Here is a 17,308-nt window from a genome sequence, read left to right as displayed (position 1 = left end):
GAGGAAGGCAGATTTCTGTGATTTTGTAGCTCCCTGAGCTACAAAAGATTAAGCCAGTTTAAAGGGGGAACAGAGGAATATGGTGGTGGCTCACATCTTCAGTCCCAGTACTTGGGAGTCACATGCCTTTAATCCCAACAATAAAGAGGTAGAAGCAGGAAGGGATATGGGTGACAGAGAGAAGAATATAAAGAGGAAGTAGACAGGAGCTCAGAGCATTCAGTCTAAAGTTTTGTAAAAACTGGATTGCCCCTTTAGTCTGAGGATTCAGTAAAGGTAAGAACTAGTTTCTGGCTGCTCTGCTTCACTGATCTTTCCGTATTAAACCTTATATCTGAGTTCTGGTTTTTATTATTATGACCAATTCGAATTCATTCTACATACTTTTGCTACATTTGCTGTTCAGGGATGTCCTATATACCTATGGTTATTATCCACTATTTCAAATTCTCTTAGAATTTGACAGAACACATTGCTGTTGGCCAACATCTGCTCATGGGGTCTGCCCAAAGTTATGGTTAATATACCCAGTGACACTTCATCAAGGAAAAAATCATTTCCCTTTCTTGAGAGGTATTATTGACAAATAGTTTCTTGAACCAGAGCTATGATTTGACATATCCCATCATGCACCCCATCTATGATCTGCTAGAGTATGGGAAAGGGCTGGTTCTGCAGACCCAAAGTTATATAATCGTCAAGACACAGGACAACAGAATATCCAGGAAGAGCCCCAGTGAGGACACAGTAGATGCACCAACAGCCATAGATCTCAAGCCAGACCAACAACTCAAACAATAACGCTTGCAAGTAACAATATATGGACTAAAGGACTATGTGACCAATTAAGTCGCATTACAACTTCCACAGTGAGACTTTTGCTTATTTTCTTTCTTTTTTTAATTAGAAAGAAAATTATTTTATATGCCAATTCCAGCTCCCTTTCCCTCCCCTCCTCCCATGCCCCCCCTAACTAACACCCTACCTATCCCATACATACCTTTTCTGCTCCCAAGGAGGGTGAGGCCTTCCATAGGGGGTATTCAAAGTCTGTCTTAGTCTTTGTGATAGGGCCTAGGCAAACACCCTTGTGTCTAGGCTCATGGAGTATCCCTCCATGTGGCATGATCTCTCAAAGTCCATTACTATGCTAGGGATAAGTACTGAACCACTACAAGAGGTCCCATAGATTTCCAAGGTCTCCTCACTGACACCCACATTCAGGGGTTCTGGATCAGTCCATCTATGCCCCAAATACAAAGGCACCAACATTCATAAAAGAAATATTATTAAAACTCAAATCACAAAGAAGACCTCAAACAGTTATATTGGGAGACTTCAAAACCCCACTCTCATCACTGGACAGGACAACCAGACAGAAACTTAACAAAAAGACAAAGTAACTAACAGAAGTTATGACCCAATTGGGGTTATCAGACATCTATAGAACTTTCCATTCAAACACAAAAGAATATAACTTCTTTTCAGCATCACATGGAACCTTCTCTAAAATCAACCACATACTCTCCAACATAGAAAACTCAACAGGTACAAAAAAATTGGAATAATCCTGTGGCTTATCAGACCACCATGCCTTAAAGTTAGAATTCAAAAACAACACAAATTGCAAAATACTTATGAACTCATGGAAATTGAACAACATGCAATTGCACCATTCCTTGGGTTAAGGAAGAAATAAAGCAAGAAATTAAAGACTTCCTTGAATTCAATGAAAGTGACAACACAACAGACCCAAACTTATGGGACACTTTGAAAACAGTACTAAGAGGAAAGTTCATAGCTCTAAGTGCTCACATGAAGAAACTAGAAGAACAGTCACACCAGAGATTGACATCACAATTGAAAGCTCTAGAACAAATGGAAGCAAATTCACTCCAGAAGAGTAGATTCCAGGAATAATCAAACTGAGGGCAGAAATCAATAAAGTTGAAACAAAGAAAACAACTCAAAGAATCAATGTAACAAAATGTTGGTTCTTCCAGAAAATCAACAGGATAGACAAACCTTTATCCAAACTAACCAAAAGGCAGAAACAGAACATGCAAGTTGACAAAATCAGAAATGAAAAGGGGGACATAACAAGGAACACTGAGGAAATCCAGAGAAACTTCAGGTCATACTTTGAAAACCTGTACTCCACAAAATTGGAAAATTTAAAGGAAATGGACAATTTTCTGGACAGATATCACTTATCAAAATTGAATTAAGAACAGATAAGCAACTTAAACAGAGCTATAAACTCTAAGGAAATAGAAGCAGTCATCAAAAGTCTTCCAACCAAAAAAAAGCCCAGGGCCAGATGGCTTCAGTTTGGAATTCTACCAGAAATTCAAAGAAGAGCTAACACCAATACTCCTCAAATTGTTCCATACAATAGAAGCAGAAGGTTCATTGCCAAACTATTTTTACAAGGCTACAATTACCTTGTTACCCACGCCACATAAAAACACAACTAAGAAAGAGATCTACAGAGTTTTGCTTATTTTTTCTCTCTTTTTTCTTTTAAAATTTATCTTCTTTTATCCTGGGAGGGGTGTAGGTTTCAAGGGTAGAGGGCAGATTGGAAGGGACAGGAGTGGGATCAATATGCATGGTGTGAAATCTACAAAGAATCAATAAACAAGTTAAATTTGAAAACAAAATGAAACAAATGGATTCTTGGTTAGAGGTGGGAATTTTTGCATCTACTTCCCTTTTCAGTTTTGGGCTTCTGTTTGCCTGGAACCTAAGCAGGTCTAGTGAATGCTCCTTTTGGTTCCTTTATTTTTGTTTGTTTTGTCATCTTATTTGATTTTTGTTAGCACTGATTTTTGTTTTTTATCTTTTTGGTTACTTATTTGTTTTAGAGAGAGAGAAAGAGTGAATAGTTTGTTGTGCTGGGAGGTAAGATGAGGTAAGAGTATTTGTGAGACTAATCAAAATAAGTTTTACAAAAAAATAACAAAGTGAAAAATAAATAAAACATATTGCTGAAGACACTGAAGACAAGTCATAAGACATGAAGGAATCAATTTGGTACTAAGGTTGCTTTCATAGTACTGGAAGGTTCTATGAATGTTACTGGGGAGAAAGGTGATATGCAATCTTACCCATGTATGTACTTTGTTATCTACCATTATGATTTCCCTCACAAAATATGCATACTAATGCAGCAATAGGAAAACTTTCAATGAAATTAGCCACAATTTCCTGATTGGTTATGAATAACCAATAACAAGACAGAAATCACAGCAGGAACTGTTAACTGCCCTAAAAACCATTGGCTGATGTGTAGCAACAAACTATTCCTTAGTTACATTTATATATTTATATTAGTGCATTTCCCAACCCTTGTTAGATAAGTATATTTTGGAGTAGAAGGTGACTAATACAGTGATCCACAAGCAGTAAACATGCAGAAAAGGACAGTCGGTAGAGTCATATGTTATAAAAGAGATATCTGTATTGCACAACTCACTCCAAGGCTCAGGCATCATCTTGGAAGAGGGGAGAAAAACCTTGAAAATCAGGAGATAGATGGATATAGCAAAACAATATTTTCCAGTCATAGCAGTGCTCCACATGCATGAACTCATAGAAGCTAAGACTCTATTCAGAAATCTGCATGAATTCAAACTATCTATAATTGCAGCATGGATTGAGAGGGACTCATGAAGTTCCATTACTAGCTTTTAGCAATGATGGCTGCTGGAGGAAGCAGGCAGAGATTCAGTTTACATCATATCAAGGCCCATGATAGGCTATCCATACCCCAATAAAGTATTCTACAGTCATGAACATTCTAGCAACACTAGCTGGACTTAGTATGCTTAAGAAAACAAAGAAAAAGGACACATAAATTTTGGATAGAAAAGTGATTTAGAATAGGGAAGGAATTGGAGGGCAGAGAATTGCAAGTAGATTTGATCAAAACATATTACATGGGTTATGGAATTCTCAAATATTATGAAAGACTAAAGAAAGAGAAAATAGACAATCTGAAGATAATGTTAGCACTATATTTGAAATTCTAAAAAAAAGTAATAAATCAAAGACAAAGTAAAAGATCAAACAACAAAGCAAAAATAAAAAAATCAAGAATAGGAAAATTGTTTAAAAGCTAAATGGGTATCTAACATCAATTAGCGTTTAGGGAATTAAAACTACAGAGGAGAATAAAGCTGAAAAATTAAAGTACAATTTTTGATTTTGCACATGATAGTATTTTGTAAAAAACTCTTCAAATTTCAGTAATTTCAAATAATCACAATATATTTCCTTTTTCGAAATAAGCTTGCTGAGTTCCTATTGCTGCTTTTAAAGTAAGTTGTTACACCCACTCACGTGAACATTTTTAAGAGGCAGTGTCAAACAGATAAATATACAATGAGTAAAGAGACAAATGGGAAATTGGACAGTGGGTCAATAGACAATGAGCTGTAGATGCCATGTTTTCTTTTGGTCTTCTTCCAGAATAGAAAGACGTCTTGGATAAACTACTTAAAATATTGAATTCCTGATTCTCTCCATAAATATATTGTCTACTACACTGCTTATAAATATTTAAGCTGATACTGTAACCACAGAAATAATTACCACCACTGATAAAATTAAGCAAATATAACTACTAGTTCAGATTAATATCACTATGTTTAAAGCCTTAGATTGGTTTACATCCAGTCAAAATTATCATACACACTTATAAAATAGATAATTATGTATATACAGAAAATATAAATAAAGCCCTAATATAAGGGAAATAAAGCAAAAATATTTTATTCTAAAAATTGACATTCTAAATAACTAGTTCAGGTTTATCTTAGTACAATTAGGTTCTCAAATCATCAAATAAATCTTTGTTTGAGTCAATTGCCCATCACAATATTAAATACCTGAGTCACATAGCTTGGAAATAGTGTTGTTATTTAAGAAAAGCTGCTTGAGAAAGAAAGACACCATGCAACAGAGTTCAAGCAGAGGGGCTTTTCCTTAAGGGAAATGACTGTGAAAGGAGGAGCAGATCTCCAGGGACAGGGAAAGGGACAGAAAGGGGAAAGAAGATCAAAGAGAGAGGGGGGGGGAGAGGGAGGAGGGAGGGAGGGAGGGAGGGAGGGAGGAGTATGCGAGGTGGGCAGGGCCCTTTAAAAAGGAAACATAGTGACTATACACAGGTGGTGTTATGATAAATCTTTTTGCCAAAAGCCGCCTGAGCCCCATCCCCACGTGCGAGCTTTACACCAGCCGCCAGCCCAAGTTATGTCCAAATGAATACACAGAGAGACTTGTATTAGTTCCAAAGCTGCTTGGCCAATGACTAGGATTCTCATCTGTTAGCTCACTATCAATTACCATACATCTATATATTTTATGGGACTTATCTTATCGGACACCTTATTGGCGTCCCTCCTTGCTGGTGGATCACATCGTGCTGCTGGAGCAGGAGCCGAGGGGAATGAGAGAGTGACACTTCCTTTTTCCTCTTCTTAAATATGAGTCTCTTTGCTATGTCACTTCCTGTCTGGAACACCACTTCTCTACTACATTTCCCAGAATCCTCTTTGACTCCTAGTCCAGCCTAACCTGCTGTCTCATTGGCCAAGCAAGTACATTATTTATAAACATACACAGAAGTATTTCCCCCATCACAGGTGGTGCTCTTAGTGGCTGAAACTGAGTGCATATCCTGTCAGAACCTCAAGGACATGCCAGTGCAGATGTCTGGACACCAGCAAGTAGCAAAGGCCTACTTGGTATTCAAGAATCTGTTGGCACTGGTTTTTATGTGCACTATGTATCTCAGTACCTCATTCTGGTGAGTAGTTGTGTGTGAATAATTCTTATATCATGGCATTGGAGAAAATGAGAGGAAGAAATTGAAGGGCTGGTTTATTACTCTCCCCTTTATAAAAGCAACCTAATAATCGAGTGTCTTCAACTATAGTCTATACTGAAATCCTTACCATTTGCTGGTACCATGTCAAAAGTTGTGACATATGTCTTTTACTATATATATATATATATATGTATACTATATTATATATTATATATAATATATATATATTAATTATTTTGTAGTTATTTTGTAATTATATATACATGATCATATATATTTATAATATCAATATCTTTGATACATGTCCAACACTTGATTCAAGTTTTTGAATTTAAATTATGTGTAATCAAGTCCTCTCTCTTCCTTCCCTTCAAGGACACGTGGTTTCATTTCAAATATGACTTTCAAAGCTATAATTTGATAGCTTTGCTTCAAATTCAAAAGTCAAAGAAGCTGAATAATAAACATCTGACAATAAATGATAAGCAAAGACGTAAACATGAAACATACAAAGGCCTAAGTGGAGATATGGGAGATATTCTATCCCAAAACTACTGCACCGTGTTCCTTGTCACAGACTCTTTTATTTCCACTGTACAGATGTGGAACAAAAGTATTGCAGATACATGGTATAACACCTGAATTTGCTTTTAAATTTGACTTAAGACATGCCTATGAAGTAAGGACAGTCTCCTCCACTGTTCTGTGAGGGAAGTAAAGGAGTGCTCATGAGACTAAAGCACTGATTCAGCTAACCATGGGTTAAGCACTCTGACAAAGTCAGTCAATCCTTCACTGACTCATCCAGTGGTTTTTATACACTTCTAAGAAAATATTTTAGAACTAGAAAAATCATATGCATTAAATTTTTATAACTGCCATTTTTAAGGGAAGAATAATCTGATATGCGTGAGTAGAAACTCAAGACTCGAACTTGCACATGAAGCTACATACGACATTGGATCACTGAAATTGATTTCTACTATTTGACTACCCTCAAAGACAGTTTCGATGTTATCTTCAATAAAAAAAAGAAGCAGAAATGAAAACGCAGTCGATTACAAGAACTAAGACAAGATTTCATTCATCTCTGGTTTTCTGACTTTAGTTTTCTTTGCAAATTTTCAGCACCTGTTAAATATTAGTGTATGAAATAACCCAGAAGCTATGAACTTCTATTCAAACATGTATCAACCCTACCTAGATGACTTTTAAGGGCATTCTGAGACCTCATAGCATCTAACTTTTTTTTCCAGTCACAGCTAGGAGAATGTGCTTTGAGGTACATTTTCCTCAAGGGATTTATAATCACTGGTTGGTTCCAGAATGTCAGAGCTGGCATAGGTAGGTCTCCAGATATTATTGTCAGAGTTTAATTGGACATGTGTTTTCAGCTGGAATATAAAAGTGTTTCCAGAATATTTTGATAATATTTTAAGGGCTCAGTAGACATTTTTCTCTGTGACTAGATTCTTGCTATTAATGCAAATTCTAGTGAAAGATATTTTCTTTTGATAAATGATTTTCCACACCTTTGGATTTTTGTTTTCTTGTGTAAAAAGGTTATTGTTTCCCTGGAGTTTTAAACTGTATGATATAGAAACTTATTATTATTATTATTATTATTATTATTATTATTATTATTTATTTTACTAATTCACTATTTCTTTCTCTTTTTTTTGGTTATTCAAGACCTGCTATCCTGTGTCCTGGCACTCACTGTGGAGACCAGGCTGGCCTTGAACTCACAGCGATCCTCCTGCCTCTGCCTCCCGAGTGCTGTGATTAAAGGTGTGCGCCACCAACACCCAGCCTAATTTACTATTTCTATTAAAAGTACACATGAATGATCAGTGATTAAAGATACTTTAGCTTCATTGATTTTTTTTCTTCTTAAGAGAAAGTTCAGGTAAAGTAGAAGATAAAATATTAGCAGTAACTTAAGTGCATTTATACTTCAGAGGTTGACCTTTTAGATAATGTCTACTTAAGCAATAAAATATCATTTTATTCAGAAGGCACACATTTTTATGGATTCTGGATATCTAACTTTATATATCTGGGAACAAAAGTAGAACCCTCAGAGATTATACTTCGATTAAAAAATGGAGTGCCTCTCACACTTAGGTTAAAAAAATGAAGTTCTTATCAAACAATGATAGGTAGTAATTATACTTACTTTATCACATTGGATTTTAAACACAAAATATCTTTGAAATTACAAAGTATAAGAAAACAATATCTTTCTACTTGTAAATTTTAAGTCAATATGGTTCACTATGCACAGATTCATTGTGAGAATAACTGCCATTTTAAAAGCAAGAGTTCCAGTCATTTATTTTATTGAGTGCATTTTGTCTGGGTAGTTTCATTTGGAGATTTCCATTCAATTTCACCTTTATCTTTATATTGCTGTATATAGCACTATATAAAAATCCAACTTTAGAAAGTTACCATTGAAATTATCCAAGTAAAAAATAATGATTAGCCTTAGTTATCCATTGAATTAAGCAATATGCAAAACAGTTTCTGGTGTAACAATATAAAAATTTAGACTTTGCCAATTAAACAAACAGGCAAATGTTTAATTTGCTTTTTCATGAACATAGAGCATCACAGAAAATATTAATTCACAATGGGGTTAGTATTATTGATAATATAAATAGATGATCAATTCTGAAATAAGAATTCCCTGACACTCCACTTCTTTTTTGCTCCTTAGGAATTTTTGTGAATAGGATTCATGTTCCAGAAAAGAACTGCACAGTAACATATCTAGGCATTCTTGAGTAGTTTTGCTATAGTAATCTAGAAAGGACTAGTTACAATAATGACAGTTAATATAATAATAAGCAAAATATTATTTTTGATAGTTACATAGCAACATATGCCCTACATAATGGTCTTAGTTTGCCTGGTGGGCTAATGGAGTATTCACTGTGAAAACATTCATTTTAAGAAATTGAAACTAATCAATGAGGAAGTCACAATTATCAAATTACTTATTGAGTTATGCATAGATTCCAAACACATGAAAATCAGTAATATTTTGCTGATTACATATTAAGCTACAAATTATCACATTTTTCATAAATTATTTAAAATCATTTTTCACAAATGAAAGAAGACTATCATCTTACAAATATTATGTAAAATTTTTATACATAAATCTCACTATTTTATACTTTTTATTCTAAAGAGTATAAAATTTTAATGCATTTATATATGTATATGTTTGTTCACATGTATATACATATATATACATATGTATTTAAAACCACATGGCACACACATATATGAATAAATGCCATGCTACTTTCTAATAATCATACATTATATGTGTCATATTTGTAGCATTTTGTTTTCTTTAACTATTCACCATAATCATCAATAAATTACAGAACATCAAATCTCAATGCACTTATGGAAAATATGGTATATTGACAAAGGAAATGGTTAAATTGTTATAATTTTTCATTGGAAACAAGAATGTACACATGAACATGACTTTGTATAGATGTTTTTGTAGACCAACATTCCATAATATTTTAATAGATATATTGAAAACCAGTGGATAAAATATTTAATGGGAGAAAGCAAATACATAGCCATCACAATGAATTAGTATTTCCAATATTTGTTGGGAAGATTTATCCATAAATGTAAAATTAAGGCAAAAGAATATGAAAGGAAGGAATAGGTAAAATAAGACAGGGTATTTACAGAATGTGATAGGATTGAATAGCATAACTCTTACTAAAGTAGACAACCTATTGAAAATTTCTTAGTATCGCATAGTTATTTCAAAATATTGAAATTTAGCTAGTTTTGGAAACACGAAAATTCTTTACTCAGTTATTTCTGAATGGCAGATTGATAATTAAGAAGAAGATTTCCAGGTAAATTTGCCCATGTTTTTTTTTTTCTTTTGCATCATCATTTGCTTCTCCAAACTGGTTTTTGGCATCTGAGTTGTCCATCAGACAATTCAATTCAATTCTCTTTGTCTGCTTATTTGTTTTTCTTTTTGAAAAACCCAATCAGGAGTGCTCTGCTATATTTTAACTCTCTTATAATTTGTTTTGCTTAAGTTTCTTTAAAAATATTTTAAAGGCCAAGATTTTCATTGGAGATTATAGAAAAGATGTTAGCTTTTTAAATACAATGTATGAATAACCCTTAAAAATTGCAAAGCTTCATGTTGAGTGATGTTATTCACTTAAGTCTACTTAAGTTAGTAAATATACAGAGAAATGGTTATGATTTTTTATATGTGGAACCTTAATTAAGTAATAAGAAGGACAATATATATCCATCTATTTATTTGCTATGAGATCTGCAAAAACTCCTATGACAGCTAAAGGAAAAAACATATATATATATATATATATATATATATATATATATATATATCAGGATGTTTATGTGTTCAGATGGATTTATTTCTTTAAAGTTAAGTTTGTGCAATGTAACTTCAATATGTAAAACCAAACAAATTAATAATAATAACAATAGCAATAACAATGAAATGCAATTAAAGATAAAAAGTAAACATGAAACATAAATAACCATTATTCATGTTTTATATGTTTCCTGTCAGTCCATATATGTATGCAACAAGTTCCTGTGTGTGTGTGCATGTGTGTGTGTGTGTACATGTTTGCTAAGCTACACATTAGTTAATTAATGTTACATCTATAAACACTATACACTTCAGAATTCAGTTTGGATTTAGCTTACCTCAAGAAGCTATCTCTATGTTTTCATTCTGGTTTGTTTAAGATAAGGTCAGAAGATCCTATCTACCCATGGAAAAGGCAGAAGCACCAAAACCAGGCCCACAATGTTTTAAGATGAAAACACTCACCTTAAACTTCATAAACTTTTATAAACTTGACATTTGTTTACAAAAAGAAATATAGATCAGTATTTTTTGTTCATGTGAGAAACTTAGGAAGAGACAATAAACCCCTATCTTTGTAAACATCACATTACTCCTTTAAGGTGCTGCTAGAGCTCAATATATAAACTGAACATGAAAATGAATAGGCATATTCCCTTCTTGACAAAAAGAGGCTAATGGAACTTACCCAGCTAAAACTTTTCACATTAAATTGAAATTATATCTCTAAATCTCGGAGGTAGTGAAAGGTAGGCATATCTCTTCCATGTTAAGACACAGCAAATATATTGGCCAAAGCAAAGATTTATAAGATGTCATTGAAAGCATTCACTCTAACAATAAAGGAGACAGCAGCATGGTGAAATGATGGTCGAGATTCATAATAAATCATATGGTTCCATAATAATTCCATTGCAGTTGGATGCCCTGTATCACACTGCATCAGGTATCCCATCATGTTGTATTTTAAGACAATAATTGTTCATCATAGGTATTGCTGTTTAATCACCATGGTTTGAAGTTACAAATAAATATAAAGAAAACAAAGTTTACTGAAAGAGAGGAAAACTGCAGTGAAGTAAGTATACTTGTATGTTTTAGAGATAGCTTTCCCCCACATACTATTTAAAAATATAGAGACATAGAAAATCATAGAGACCATATTTTTGGTTTATTTTCTTTTTGGTTTATGAAAACTAACAACTGTATAATCTAGGAGTCATTCATAGCAAATAATTATCAGTTACTACTCTATTTTATTCAAGTATCTTGAGATTGCTTGTTATTATTTATGTTATTTTCCATTGTTTAAAAAATAAAGACATTGCATTGATAATGACTTGTTTCTCTCCATCAGGGATGCATCTATCTTTTACATTTTCATATTCTCTTACTCAATTATCCATTACTGTCCTTTGTGAAGTTTCATGGCAAATGGAGATAATGTAAAATAACAATAATCATTTTAGAAAATTATCTCTTTATTTTCAGTAGATTTTAACTATGAAAACAGTCTTTGTATTCTAGCTTTTGACATTACCTATTGTGCCAGTGAACTGAATAATCTCACTCCGAAATGGATGTCTACCTTGCAACTCAAACTGTGATTTTTTGAAAGCATAGCTTTTGTAGCTATATTTAACAAGAGATTTTATCCATTGAAACAATTACTCATGCATTCAGCTTGACTTCCAACTTGCTATGTAATGGATGACCTTCCTTCCCCTATCTCTTAAGTTATAGACAGGCCTTGTATCTGTACTCCTATGCATAGTATGCTAGTATCATGCATGCTAGACAAATATTCTTCCAACTAAGCTACATCCCAATTTAGTTATTCACCTTGGATTTAAGTGGTCTCCAGATTGGATTATTCATGTTCTTACCTAAATATAAAACTAAGAAACTCACTTATAAGACCAAATCAATACATCTACAGGATGTATCTACAAAGGAAAAGTCACCATGAATTGTCCAAAGAAAAGAGACTGCTGGAGGGATACATTCTTCTTCAGAAACTTCAAAATGATATCCTTATCTCCCAAATCTGGCATCTGGTACTGCATACATAGACACACTCTTTCTCCAATCTAAAGTAAATATAAAGTGTTTAAAGAGAAAGAGAAAATAGACCATGTCTAACAAAGGTGGCTGAACTGTTTCTTCTCACTTGACTTCAATATATATATATATATATATATATATATATATATATATGTATATGTATATGTATATACATTTATGTAGATATATATTCTTACATCTAATGAGTTTTCTATTTGTAGTGACGTTCTGGATAGTTTTATGTCAACTTGATTCTAGTTCTGGTTATTTAAACAGAGGTAATGTGAACTAAGAAAATATCTCCTTAATATTGGGCTGTAGGCAAGTCTGTATGCATTTTCACAATTAGTGATTGATGGGGTATGATCTAGCCCATATCCCTGGATCCATGGTCCTGAGTTCTATAAGAAAGCAGTCTGAGCAAGCCATGAGGAGCAAAGAAGTAAGCACCATCCCTCCATGATCTCTGCCATATCTACTGCCTTAGGGTCTATGTACTGTTTTTCGTTCTTGTCCTTACTTCCTTAGATGATTAAGAGTGATGTAGAAGTGTACGCCATTTCCTCACCTTGCTTTTGGTCATGGTGTTTCATCAAATCAACTGAAACACTCACTTACACAAGTTGTATTGATCAATCTTTCCTTTCTTTTTCCTAAATCTAAGATCTTCAAATATTTAGGATGGAATCTGTCAAGGCAAATAGAGTCTTTTTCATTACTGCATGCTTCCCTCCCCATTTTTTAATAATAAAACTTCCAGAATTCCACAGTGGAAGATGGTGTGCTTAAGAGCTTAGTCAGGAGAGTCCCTTTAGACTACTGCAGTGGACATTAACCAAACAAAACAAGCCAACAAACCAAAAATCACTCCTGCCATAGAGCAAGTCCTCTTAAAACACTCTGTTTGAGAAACAAAGTATATGAAATTAGCATAAGGCCTTGATAATAATATTATCAGGGGAAACAACAAAATTTGCTGCTCTTAAGTTTTCCAGAATCTCATTGAAAAACATTGGAACTTTTATATTTTGATTATGGAATTTGTGTTTTTGCCTCTGATAATGAAATGCAAACTTGAAACTATTCAGTTTTTTAGAGTCTATTTTACATTTTTCACAAGTGGAATAAGCATATTCTTCCTATATATTGTTTAATTCCTCCCTCCTTGGTGAGTAGATGGGGGTGGGATGGGGGAATCTGTGGGGGGTATGGGAGGATGGTAGGGAGAACGATCTGGGATTCATAATAGAAATTAAGATCATTCTAAATTAAATAAAAATATATACAAGAAGAGCTTATTGATGTTATGTATAAATGTATATAGGTGGTATGTATATAGGTGGTAAATATACACTTTGTTGAATCACACATCCCACCACAAAATTTATTTGAACTTATTTAAATTTAAAACAAAATAGCACATAAAAACTTAAAGTCTGCCATCTTGTACTTTTAAGTTTATTTAAACAGACACTAAGCTCTCCAAATATATTTGGGGTCTGTACTATTTTGAAATGTTCATGCTCTTTGTAATGTTTAAATCAAGTTAAATAGAACAACTACTCTCTTTGTAAAACAGAATCCTTCAGTACATATTTTTAATTACCCAGTGCATATTATTACCTATATCCATCCCAGTACCTATTACAACAACAGAACTTCCCTTGTGTATTTCCATGTGACTTAGTACATAGTGATGTTTCTTTTTCTTTGCCACAGCATGGTGTTTCTCTGTTTCTTGGTAACTCACATTCTTCTCTGAGCTTCTATGATGCCAATTTTTTTAGATTTCACATATATTTTCATGTGTGTATATGTAATATTATTAAGCATATGTCCTTCCTCTACACCTAAAAAATATCCACCTACATTGTAGTGTTGAGAGTTGAACCTATTTGTGCCATATAAACATGATTCCCTTATTAAACCTCATCATGTCTTTTCTTCCTCTCAGATTAAGTTTTAAGTAAAATTGAGAACAATTAATTCTATTTTCTGAATAATTTGAGTAGAGTATTTGCATAAGTTCAAAACAGTTATAAAGCATATCACTGAATCATATTTAACACATGAAGATAATTTCCATGTCATAAAAGAGGGGCAAGAATCTATTGGCTCATTTTTTGGAAATAAAAATTCAGATACTGATAACTCATTAGGAATGAAGCTTTGGTTAAATGAAGCTATGCATTGTTAATAGCCTGTGGTGCAATAAGATGAACAGCGAACAGGTGATGATTACAGTACTTAGCACTTCTAGGGAATAAAAGTATAGTAACTATAATCATTCTAAAATTTACTTCATAAGTGTCACACTGCTAATTACAGTTCAAAGAATTAGCATCTGGCTGAAGTTATAGGTGTAGCTTTGAGCAGTTGGTATTACAGGAAATGCATGTAAAGAACCTTTAATCAAAACATAAAATGTTTTTGTCTGGCTATGGATACTCTTATACAGTAAGTCACACCTGGTGTTTACTAAAAGTGCCGAAGTACAAGAAAAAAATAAAGTATTAACACAATTTTTTCTTTTTAGTAGAAAAAAATAATATTATTTTATCATTTAAACATTGTGATTCCTAAAAGAAACAAAATAGGGAGACATATAGATTAAGCATAGGTAGCATCAAAAGTACAGCTTGCTTATAATAGTTTGATCTGATTAACAATAAATATGTAGATATGATAAAATTAATAATAACAATCAAATGAAATTCACTGTTTTGTTATATAACATAAATTTTTATGAGGTAGCTTTCTGAGAACCATTTTATGTATCATTCTCCCTTGAAGAGAAAATATTCTATGAAATATTCTTAATATGGCATGATTTCTTTTGTAAATTCTAAGCTTGTGTTTGAACATATCAATGGATAGAATGGGTATAAACACACTCACAGATTCCGGTAGCATTCCATCCATCCATCATCCAATATCATTAAGACAAAGAAATAGTGTTCCTGAAAATAATCTATAGGCTAATGTTTCCAAAGAAAGGCATAGTCAGACATATTGCAAATCTTTAATTATATAAAAACAATATAATCATAAACCATTCCGTAAGTGGTGAGTTTTAAAATTAAAATTATCAGTGCATGTGAAAGTCAAAGAGAATTACTAAGGATGTGATCAGAAAATCAGGAGAGGAGTAAGAATATAGAGCAGGAAGCTAATGATCAAAGAACACTAAATGTACATGTGGAAAAGTCATGAGTAAATCATATACTTTATATAAACAATGGATTATAATAAAGCAAAAAAAGAGAAAGACTATGAAATGCTATCCAATATAATACTAATATGTATAATACTGTAACAGCATGCGATCTAATATTTATATTTCATAATTGTATCATACAAATGAACTTGTAGAATGAAAACACCATGTGTAAGGTCCTATATAACTTATAACCATTAGAATATACCTAAATTATAAAATGTCAAACAAGAGATCTGAGCACCTAATACAGTCTTGACACTGGGAGAAACTGATTGTGGCCTGTGTGGTTCTTTCCTAGTAGTTCTCAGTAGTTGCTGTGAATGATAGCTATGGGTGGTGACAAAGACCAGCAGAGCACTTAGAAATTTAAATTTGTTGTTATTAGTGCATAGTACAACTACACATGAGAAAGAAGAAGATGCTTCTGATATTGTATTGATTCCACCCATAAGACCAGTACAAAGTAGAAGTCTCTATCCAACCATGTGGTCCTCAGATGGCCTCAAGAGGACTTCATAGCAAAGCTTGGATCAGTTATGCTTCTAGATGGGCTGCAACAGGCCTACACAACTTCCACTGAAAGTTGTCATAGTTTGCTTCCTTTTAGTATAATAAAGATTGTGTGACCAAATTCAAGTTGGAGAGGAAAGAGTTTGCTTTGCTTACACATCAGCTTGTACTCCATCCACTGAGGGAATTCAAGGCAGGAATTCAAGCAAGCAAAGAGCTTGAGTGTAGAAGGTGAAGCAGAGTCCATGCTGGAATGCTGCTTTGGACTGCTCTTCATTAGAATCAGGACCACCTACCCAAGGATGGCACAGTAGGCTTGGCACTCCCACACCAATCATTAACTAAGAAAATGCACAACAGGCCAACCTGACAGAAGTAATTTCTCTATTGTGGGTCCCTTTTCTCAGATGACCCTAGCTTGTGACAAGTTGACAAAATTAGATAAACTGATAGACAGACAGACAGACAGATAAATAGATGGCAATAGAAAATAAATAAACAACATGTGTATTAAACTAAATTTTACCTTAAAATCCCAGGAAATATCCAAGTGTCTTAGAAAATTGCCAAAATGAGAGATTCCAGGGAATAGAGCAAATAAAAAAATAAACAAATATTAAGAACACATGACAAAAGCTGAAGAATTTTGAGAGGATGTAGCAAATTCAGTCATAAATTGAATAATGTGTGGGAAATTATGAAATTAGTCATTAACACTTCTCCTTTGGCTTTCACAGCAGAAGTATTTAATTTTGTGAATACATGGGAGGATTAGATCAGTCCTGGCCTTGTCAATTTTGGAAAATTTTAAGGTTAGTTGTAAATTATGATATTATCTGTTTAGTATAGTAAATTAGAACATATTATGCTATACATTTTTAATGCTTGACAAAATTACTTAAAATTTCCTGTTTGTACACTGAATTATAAAATGTTATTGGAGAAAATGTGTGCTATTGTAGACGAAGTTCAGATGGGAGTGAGCTCTGCATCATCGGTTTATCTCTGAATTGTGTCCAGTTGTAGTTTTCTGTGTTGGTTCCCATATACTGTAAAGAGAATCTTCTTTGATGAGAGGGAGGTGTAGCTATACTATGTGTGGGTACGAGGATATGATTTAGAATATAATAACGAATTATGAAGGTTTACATAGTTGTGCTATTAGGTAAGGTCCATAACCCAGGAATCTGCCCAGGTTTTCATTAATTTGCATGATTTCCTTCTTGTTGAGTGGGCCCTAACCCTAACTAGGCTGCTATTGTTTGCCACCAAAATATGA

The 17,308-nt window shown here is 33.4% G+C and overlaps 1 long non-coding RNA gene across 1 annotated transcript in view; it reads right to left on the bottom strand.

The window, feature by feature from the left end:
- LOC113835899 overlaps positions 1-5,449 on the bottom strand; it is a 76,273-nt gene extending 70,824 nt beyond the window's left edge. The window contains exon 1 of the long non-coding RNA XR_004770090.1: positions 5,391-5,449. This is a non-coding gene — a long non-coding RNA (uncharacterized LOC113835899). The remainder of the gene's footprint in view (positions 1-5,390) is intronic.
- Between the last annotated feature and the right edge of the window lie 11,859 nt (positions 5,450-17,308).

The sequence above is a fragment of the Cricetulus griseus genome, chromosome 5 (genome assembly GCF_003668045.3).
Source record: "Cricetulus griseus strain 17A/GY chromosome 5, alternate assembly CriGri-PICRH-1.0, whole genome shotgun sequence".
NCBI classification, from domain to species: Eukaryota; Metazoa; Chordata; class Mammalia; order Rodentia; family Cricetidae; genus Cricetulus; species Cricetulus griseus.
This window is presented reverse-complemented; position numbering and strand designations above follow the sequence as displayed.